Below are 10,981 nucleotides of genomic sequence, written 5' to 3'. Positions count from 1 at the left end.
TACAGTACTTTTGAAGATAAATATAACATTGCTGATTTGCTAAGATGACTTTCTGATAGTGATATTTGAAACAATTCAGTGTACATCTATATGAAGACAGTAATCCACAGTCTAGTAACATGGCCATTTTTTGTAAATATGATTGATTGCAAAGTCAAATCGTTTCATTCAGTGACCCATTTGATACTAAATGAAGTTGAGTGATAATTCATAAAAAGTTTCCTACAGGTTATTTTCAGTAGGTGGCCTATAAATCTTCTGGAAATGACAGCTGCATTAGGCTTATTACCTCAAACTGGCAGGATAGATCCTAAAGAAACAACGGCTTTCTTCACTCCAGAACGTCCCTGCATTATTAAAAATACCGGCTAAATATTTTATTAGCAACAAACATCACAACAGCAAACATAATCAAAACATAATTTTGTTTTGAAATTTCATTTATAAACCATGAATAATTGTATAATTTTGAATATATTAATTTACAAATATAAATTCCGTTTGTTAGTAACTAAATTGTTTTGTCCAATGGAATAGTTTTCAGATTGCAATTTTATTTAAAATGCATTTTTAGATTGAGCATTATTGATTATTGGCATGTTATTTTGCATGCACATTGTTCCAGTTTTTTCCCAGTTTATCTCAGCCTGGAAGCTCGGTTAGTGCCATAGTATGTTTGTTTCCCAGCACACAGCATGCTTGCCAGCTGGCGAGGGGTAAATACTAGCTCAAGGTCCCTCGGATGTGTTTGAGTTCACGTACCATGAGATCCTACTTCATTGGGCTCTGTGGGCTGCAGGCATTGGGCGTTGTTATAAGTCTGCAATAAAATTCAATTTGTCTGATTTCATGCATAGCTATATACAAACCATGTCACTGAAGTGCAATGTGCCAATTTGGCACTGATATTCCTTGCAGTTGCACTAACACAGCAAAGTGGGGCCCATGCTTAGGCCCATCCCTGTTCACAGGCATCATTCTTCCACTGCTATAAGCTGAGGACATCCTGTAGCTTTCTATGGGGAGCAGTGTGGCTCTGTGCGATTGGATGCTGCTTCAGTGATCCAAAGGTTGTTGGTTCAATCCTAACACTGGTAGAGTCATGCCACCATTGGGTCCCTGAGCAGGGCCTTTAACCCCAATTGCTCCAGGGGTGTTACACACTAACTGATCCTGTGCCCTATCCTCCAGACCTGCTCTTACCCGTATGCTGTGTCCCATGGAGGGCAAAAGGTGAAAAGACATTTTTCCTGCAGGGATGTATAAAGTACCACTATTCTGTGTATATGTTAGCTTGGCTGATTCCTGCCTATTTGTATTCAATGCTTTAAATTGCCACATAATTGACTGTGTTTCTAAGAGGTCATTTTACCACATTATCTGAACAGTGAAAGTAGCCGTAATCCAGCAATAAATATGGGGATCAATGGAAAAGCCCTTTATATTTAAACTGATGCGACATCCACCCCACATATAGTTTAGTCATATATAGTTATACAGTACTTATAGGCATTTTCTCAATCTATTATTATTCCAGTTTTACATTTACATTTTATTATTATTATTATTATTATTATCATCATATGGTTTTGTCCAAAGAGACTTACAATTGAGTCAAACAGCACATTGAAAACATATGGCTGTCAAACAACTGTCAATGCAGGAATACAGTAAGTGCAGCTATTTGAGCTTCTAATTAATGCTGAGGTACAATTCTTAGTTTGGGAGCAATAGCTGCAGACCTTTCAACAAACAAGAACCTAATAATTCAGTGACAAAAAGTGCAACAATAGGAACATTCAGACAACATAAGAAGACGTCAAGTCTTCCTTCCGAGGTATTCCTGGAACAGACGGGTCGTGAGGCATTCCGTGAGGGTGGAGAAGTAGTCTGATGACCTGTGGTGGTTTGGCAGCTGATTCTTCCATTGAGGAAGTGAAATGTCTGAGACACATCATGTTTGGTGTAGGAATCTCTCCAGACATCCCTTCAAAGTGAACGTTGCAGGCGAGGAACAGATTAAGATATGATCTGCTAATGGAATTTGTTGAACTAAAGGCGCTTTAAAGTTTATGATGATGACATCTGGGCCGGTCCTGTAAGAATTCTCATAATGAGGTCACCCTTCGTTCTTAACAAAGTCCAAAAAATATATCCCTTAATTACTCTTTTACATAAAATCCACTAATCACCCCCCACCCCAGCAAGATTCATTAACACACAAGAATTAGCCAGTAGTAGTTAATGAGGGATTGATTTGTGAGAGTTATGCTTCATTGAAGGTATCTGCATTTAAATTGGAAGTGAGGTAAAACTGTAAAAGCTAATGTAAAGCTAATGATTTTCATTATTAAAGTAAAATATAAACTTGGCCAATACACATTTTTCAATATTGTCATTGATTTCAAAAGGCATTTAAATATTGACATTATTACTGTAATTCCAGCTTAGAAACTGTTTAAAAGATAGACTAATGCTTCCCAGGGTCAGAGGGTGGACTGAGTGCGATGTAGCTGTCATATCTCAGTGATTTCGGAATATGCCTTTACCCCAAAGTCCCCTAGTTGAGGAATCAATCAGAAATGGTGATGAATGCTTCAGGCATCCATTCACCCAGGAGGATTAATGAATTAAAACACAGTACTGCTATGGCCCATTAATTATGGAGCTAGCTTCTTTATCAAAAAGGTGCAAGGAAATAACCTTGGGAGGGGCAATTGCTCTTCGTTACATCACAGTTTTTGTTTGGCTAATAAATGCTAATCTAGTTTTAGAAAAAAAAACTCATTTGAACTCACCCCCACCCCCCACCCCCTAACCCTGGGTGACAAATTTAATTGCTGTTATTGTTTCTTCATATGTGTCCAGATGTGAAGATGTTCTGTAGCTCCTAAACTATTACTGCTTACACTTGTGCCTGGGCAGTCATTGGAAGCTCAGCCTAGCTGCACTTACGCCTAGTTGACTTCTCAACAACCATATGTTTGTAAAGTGCTATTTGCCTCATTTGTCCGTCAGCTAAATACAGTAAATGTAAATGTAAAATGCCCTGTGATGGACCGTTATCCCATCCCCAGCTTCGTGACCTGTGTTTCCCTGGATGGACTCCATCCACACGATGAGACTGTACTGGGTAACTGCTTATGGAATAAACTATGCATCCCCCATGATCCAGACCCTGACCAGTGCCGTTGTGCCAGTCAGTGTAGGTGGGCCCATGCCCACCTTAGTTAGTTAATTTATCTATTGCACAGAGTCGTCACATAAAGTTTCAAGAACATTAATATCTGTGGACGTGTATTTTTTATGTCTTGTGTGTGGTTTTCAAATGGTGTCTATGCACAGATTTGTTCACCACTCAAACACTTGCAAAAATTTGTACCAAAAATATACCATATTTGTACCAACAAGATACAACGAAGGAACGAAAGGAAATTCAAAGTGTTCACCAACAAAAATGTGTGAGTTGTGCACGACTGTAGGTGAGAGAAAGTAGATTTTGCAGTGGTGTATTTCAGCTGTTGTCTTTATAGCATTGCAGTATCTACTCACATTGTTTAATCTGTTTGTGTGTTATTTATTTATGTGTTACTGCCATCATTTCCCCCTACATTATTAAGTGAAAATGTCTTCTAAGAAGGTGAAGAAGGCTGTGAGAAAGTAGGTGAGCCTAAGAGGCCTAGAAAACCTGAAGATGAATACAAATGTTAGAAGTGATTAAACTATTCATTGCTTATTTATATTCAAGTATTGTTCATGACATTGAAAGAACACACAATCCGTATTTCATTCTGTGCAGCATTGTTTCATACTGCGTGAAAACATACCTACTAAGGAGTTAAATGCATATTAAGTAATCAGGAGGTTGGTGTTTTAAATGCTTTGTATTATTCAGAAGCCTTTTGTGGATGGTGATATAGGTGTTTGAGTGTTTTAGAGATATTTTGGAGAAATTTTCATGGCTTTCGGCTGAGAATGCATTGTTATGTTCTCACTTTTAAATAATGCGATATAGGCTCAGTTAATCTGCAAGTTTCCAGTCCAACCCATTTTCTGGAATGTAATAGATTCAGAAAACAATGGATGCTTGTATATTCCAAGAATCAGGATGAAATCAAGAGCATTTATAAAGTAAATGGGATACTGGAGTAGCTACAATTCATGCTCAACCTTTTCACCCAGTTTTCTGCCACGATCATTAGTAATCGTCTATTTCTCTGCCATGACAGAGAGCTCTGTCCGGGATGTTTCATCTTGTTTGGGCGAGCGTTATTAGCTTGTCAGTGCCACTTTGGCATCACATGAACAACTGAGAAGCCAAAGGCTATCTCACTACCACGCTAACGTGCATCCTGGTATTTATCACAATTACGCAAATGATATGCTTGTTTGGAAGTTGCTTTTGCATGCATGTATTTCTGCAGTGTGGGGGCTGATGAGATGACGATTACGTCTAAAATACATACCCACAGAATCCTTTTGCTGTGTAAACCTCGGCTGTTTATTTGCTAAATTGATCTCAAGAGGCAGAGTCCTGGACTCATACAGGACAATCAAAGGTATGTCTAAGGTGACATTTTATTATGATTATCCTCATCAGCTAGTTTGTGTTTCATGTCATAGAGTGGTACATATGCATATCCAGTACACACACACCCACCCACAGACACACACACACACACACACAGAAGTCTATATGTTTATGGCGACTCTCCATTAATTTCTATGGGCAAAATTTAGTGTGTGTGTCTGTGTGCGTGTGTGTGTGTTTGTAAACTTAAAATTTTAACAAAAAATGTATAACACACAAAAATGCTTTAACAAACTTTCTAGTCAGGAACTGAATACTCTGATGAGTATGTGTAAAAACCTTTTGACTCAGCTATTCATTCAGAGATCGAGAACATCCTAGATAATTAAAGAGCTTGGGCTATTCCTGTTCCACCACTCTCCCCAACACTGTGGTCTGGGGAGTTTTTAAGTTTTACCTTTGATCCAAACAAAATTGATGGCTGGCCTTAATGAGTCAAAGATGCACTCAGCTGCTGAAATTGATGTACTGTGATTGCAGTCGTGGGCGACTCCCTGGCATGGGGATTCAGAGTGCTTATTCTTGAAGCATCTTGCTTGTTTAAGCAATTGTACCTCTTGCTGAATGGCACAGATTCAAATCACCGTATCAAATAATTTTACTGAAATGGCCCAGCAAAGAAAAATTAAATTATAAAAAAGAAAGGTCTGGGTGTTTTTGCAAAATATAAACCTGTAAACAGTGATAATTTTACTTTTCTTTGTTGTCTCAAGAGGAATCACATTTTTAAAGTCTCCAGTTTATGCATCTTTCCAGAGTTTCAGGACAACCTATAAGACAAACTAGATTAGTAATTAATAATACTTTTTAAAAAACAAAATTCATAAATGTTTGTAACAGAAAACACCTGTAAGGAATGTGACTCCTAATGACTGCTCACCAAAATGCTGGTCCTAGGTTGTACCTGCTTTATTTGTGCAGTGGGAAAACTATTTAGTCAGTTCCAGGTAAACATCAGCAGTAGTTTTTCCACATGCCTTTTTCCACTGTTGTGAAAGAAAAAGGAAATGTCAACTAAGCCAACAGTGAACATTAAGCACTACAGGGGTCAGGGCAAGTGGCATCAATCCATCTTCCTTGACTGCATATACGTTATAGGGTCACGGTGAGCCTGGAGCCCATCAAAGGAAGCACAGAACACGAGGAAGCCTGGGATCACAGTGCAGCGTTGTGCTAAGAAGCTGTTGGGGACTGTCAGGCACTATGCCGCCTCCCGGTCCCACTCCCCACCCCCAGCCATAACATTTCTACATATAGTTATTATTATTTCCCAAACAATAAAACTATTCTGTTTTCTAATGATATTCTATTTGTACCGCATTTACTTGTTTGCGCTATGTATATTGTCTTTTCACTATATGTATGTCGATCTGGGTTCTACTGGGCTCGTACCTTTGCTATGGCATGCAAAAAAATCCCCCCCCCCCAGGATCAACAAAGTTTACCTTTACCTTCAACCTAAGGCAACATGCACTCACATGCACACAGTGACACACTAGCATCAATTCAAAGACACCAATTCTTCTCAGTACATGCTTTTTGGACTGTAGGGGAGATCTTGAGCAAACCCACACGAATATAATAAGAGCATGCATGCCCCACACACAAAGCTAGGAGTAGGGACTGAAAAATATTTGTCATATTACTGATTGCTATAAAATGAGAATGAATAGATTTAAAATTCACTAAATTGAGAGAATATCTTTCAGTGGGGAGATTGCATTAATGTTAATGAAATGGATGTTGTGTAACAGTATTCAGATTCATTTTCATATTCATATTGCCTGAATACACTATGTCTCAACCAAAAGTTGAACTTTGTAAGTTCTGTATACTTCGAGTGTGTTTATGGAAACATTGTACAAAGTAGAATGAGTTCATTTCAGTATAAATAAATATAAGGTAATTTAACTATCGACGCTTTAATACCGCAGTAATGCTGCAAACAGTTTGCCAGGAAGAGAAGCAATGAGTGTGCATCCTAAAATGTCCTTTGTTACGAAACCTATTTGTGTTTTTTTTTTTTAGAGAACATTACAGCTAAATTACATTGCTCATCAGCCACTTTCTTTTTTATTTTCTTATTTTGAATCGGAAAATTAAGCAATATGTGTGAAATGAAATCCACTAGAAATTCATATAATTGTAGATGCAAGATGTATTCATGCTGAACCCATCTAATGCCTTTGTAATCGCTTTTGAGCTTTGAGAAAAGGTAGACTTATTATAGAATGTCGCATATTTGAAATGATGCATTCATGAAATACTGCCCATTCAAGAAGCCAAATACATTTGATATATAATATTCATGTCGCATCTGATGTCCATTTTGTTTTTCCACTTTTGTGGCCATGATCCACAACGTCCAAAGTCCACATATACAAGATCCATCCTGCTGGCATGTTCGGCAGGCTGCTCCTTCACAGAGAACATAGTCCCATCTGTCTCCAGGCCATGTTTCAAACCTCAGCGGTCCTCCCAGGGCATTACCATGCTGAATGTACGGCCCACGTTTATCCCCGGGAGGCTTTTCTGGTGACAGCAAGATTCCATCTGGGGAGCAACTAAGTTCTTCGGAAAACCATTCGAAAATTGTGATTTGGTCCCCTGGGTTCCGTCGGAACCAAGGTTTGGGTTTGCTGCCGTAGCATCATGTTAGAAGTGATAAAAGCATTTGTGGGATGTAGCATTATTGTCATGCGATGATCAACATATCCGGAGGGGTATTCTGGACAGAACTTTGTTGTCATATGTAGACATACTACTTAACAGTTCAATTTGAGCTCAATGTGATTCACAAAGAACATCATTGAGTCACCTCTATCAGTCATGTGACCTGCATTCTGTATTGGGACATAGAAGGAAAAAAAACATTGGAGGCTAAACCGGCAAGAGCAATAACAACCTTATATATTCATATTTGTTTTAGCTGCCTCCATCCTGGAAAGACCAGCCGTAACAGCCCTGATTGGAAAGCTATATTAATTACAGTTGGGCCTGGTGACTCTGGCAGAATCTTTGCGATCTCCTTTCCTTCCAACATGCATGTTAATGGAAAATGCTTGCCAATTACTCTAGATGCTGAGGCATTTACCTCTACAGTTCACTGTGCCATCATTTGTCACTGTAAGTCCATTACCCTATGGAACTTTTTACCGTAAACTTGCTGATTCAGCTGCATAGTCTCCTGAAGGAGCTATTTGGATATGCTTCTAATTTTTTCAGCGAATAACACCATCCTGAACATGGATTTAATTCCACTCGGAGACCAGGGATATTACCATTTCCTTGGCTATCCCAAGGACTATGTCAGCATTCGTTGCAGAAATAAATTTTGTGTTGAGTGTTGCTGTCTCAATTACCATTTGTAATCCAGTGATCGCCTTCAAACACAGTGATGCGGCTATTTGTTCTTCCAGGAGATCGATAAGTATGAATGAATTAAGGATAATTACGTTATGGCCGAGATTTTACTGTTTTATGCTAAACACAGCATTCTCTGGCCCTGAAGGTCACCAGGTCTGAGAAACAAGCTACAAAACTAAGACTCTGGATGATGATCTTTGGTTTGTTTTCTGGGCATTCTGGGTAGACTTTCCTACTGGGTCTTATAAAGGCATGATAATTGAAGTAGGATAAAATCAGATCAACTAAATGCCAGATAAGGATATCAAAGATCTGCATTTGGGAGTGCCTAGCTGTGACAGTGATATAACCATGTTTACGTGTGAAGTATTACAGGTTAAGGAAAATACACAATTCCCTTCCTTTATTTAAAAAAAAAAAAAAAAAACAGATGAAATGCTTGGCTCACCTCCACATGATTCCATTAAATTCTGGTTTATGTCTCTGAAGTTGGTGAGTAAAGATGTTGAATTTAAGTGGGATGTTGGGTCTGGATGAATGGTATGGACAAGCTAAAACAAGAGAGTCATGACCGTGCATTTCATACTTCCCACATGTGGATGCCTTTCTATTTTATGGTGCTGGAGGATTCTTGGCTATACTGTACTTTATCACAGACATCTGATCACAGGGGCTTGCAGCGGCTCATGATGTGACCAAATCCTGCAAGTCACCTAAACTTAAGGCCTGCAATTCAACAAAATTGCCCACTGACGTCGCAGCATTAACAAAGAGCCCAGTCCCTCTCCTGAATCCATTGGTGCCCCCTTTATCACGATGGCATCCAAGTCACGAGTCATGGAGATCCCAGAAAAGTGCAATGTCAGTATTCCTGCATGAACTTATCCCTTGTTTATCCCTACAGAATCTCCCTGCTGGTACAGTCCTAAAACCCCAAATGGTACCACAATGTAGCCAGTATTATTATTATTATTATTATTATTATTATTATTACATTGCCTGGCCAAAAACAAAGTTGCTATTTTTCATTGGACCGCCTTTAGCTTTGATTATGGTGCACATTTCACATGGCATTGTTTCCACAGGCTTATGCAACATCTCACCCTTTATTTTCATCCAGATTTCCATTCATTTCTCACTGAGATCCTGTATTGACTTGTGAGTTGAACCTCCATAAAGCCTCCTTCAGCACATCCCAAAGACCTTCAATGAGGTTAAGGCCACAACTCTGTGGTGACCAAGTCATGCGTGAAAATGATTCCTCATGCTCCCTGAACCACTCTTTGACAATTCGAAGTCAATGAATCTTGGCATTCTTGCCATGGGAATATGCCCATGCCAACAGGGAAGAGAAAAACCCATTGATGGTGGATGGAGGTGTAACCTGGCCAGTCAGTAGGTTCAGGTACTCAGCTGACTTTAATGCTGCATAACGTTGCTGGGGTGTAATAATGATCCAGTCATTGGCTCTGAAGTATTTGCTGATATAAATGCAAATGGGGACTTTTGTTTTGTCCGGGCAGTGTGTAATAATAATAATAATAATAATAATAATTATTATTATTATTACTATTATTATTATTATTTTATTATTGTTATTCGTCAGTTGATAATATGTGAAAATTTGGTATATTTTATGCTGGAAATAATGAATAATTTGCTACACATTAACAGAATTCTGTGAAATTTAAAAATTTAAATTATCAATTTAATGAAATGATCTTTATTACATTACTAAATGAGGCCTCAGCCTGCAGGCAGACTAGCTGCTAGAAGGATTAAGAGACTGCCATCGAATGATAAATTCAGCATAAATTCAGCCCAGAAATTTAAGTTCTAAATGGGAGGAAAACGTATTCATTTCTAATTGAAATTGTTATAGATAGACTTTAAAGCGCAGAGCTTGTTAAAGGGTCAAATAATAGCTTGTTGAGAGTACAAAGGTGAATTGGAAGTTAAGAGCATTTCCCTATTGTGTGGTACGTATTTTCTTGAGATCAACTTTAAGCAGATTCATTTTGGGGCATTCTATGGGTAAGTGCATATTTAATGCCAAATAAAATATCTGCTTGCACATTCGTTTTGTGTATTCACCGGACATTTTTCTGGGGATTTGCTTGACTTTTTATTTTCAATGATATTTACAGAGGTAATGGATCTTTCAAGTGCAACAGTCCCAACCTACTCACAGTTAACCTGACGATTTACACTGAATTTATTATTTACAGAAATATGTGGGAAAAAGACGCTTTTAAAATAAAGTCTCAAGTGCAATTAAAAAAATTAATCAAGCCCCTATATTATGGTAATTAATAAATCAATCATTTTTAAAAATTTTATAAGCAGTTTTTTTAAAGTAATTTTTAATGGCGCACAATAATCTTTCAGAAAGACATGCCAAAGCCCCCAAACACTAGATATTATGCCCGTTTAAAGAAGTGATTGTACAGCACTTTTGAAAAAATAGGAAATAAGAGTGTAAGAGAATAATAAGAGGTGGAATTGTATACAGATTCCTTCATCTTGACAGCACTGAGGTTGAGTGACCAAGGCCCTGTGACCCAGCTGTGCTGCAGAGTGAGCGTGGGCTGCTGCGGTTCACTGTGTCAGTACCCTGGATGCAGCCAATGTAGAGGATCATTTGCTAGACGCTGTTGCAGGCTGTTTGTCTCAGTGCCGTTTATGATCTCTTAACTTAGGACCATATGGCTCAAGCAGGAAGCACAGGGGGAAGAAGAAAATTAGAGTCTGTGTAACGTGTTGATAAATATCTGGGATGCACTGAAGTAGCGTTAACCTGGTTCAATGGTGAATAGCTCCTCTGGAGCTAATAATGGCAGAATAATGACATTAGTCAGAAGACATGCACAGCTGAGAGAGAAAACTGACACTGAAAACCAAATGATCCACAGAATGGCGATTCTGGTTGCTTTGCTGATAAACAGCTGTTATCAGGATACATGCTGAACTCACCACCTTTAACTATAGATGAAAAAGGTTGGATTTTACCCTAAACTTTTACCT

Source organism: Brienomyrus brachyistius, chromosome 1 (assembly GCF_023856365.1).
Source record: "Brienomyrus brachyistius isolate T26 chromosome 1, BBRACH_0.4, whole genome shotgun sequence".
Taxonomy (NCBI): domain Eukaryota; kingdom Metazoa; phylum Chordata; class Actinopteri; order Osteoglossiformes; family Mormyridae; genus Brienomyrus; species Brienomyrus brachyistius.
This window is presented reverse-complemented; position numbering follows the sequence as displayed.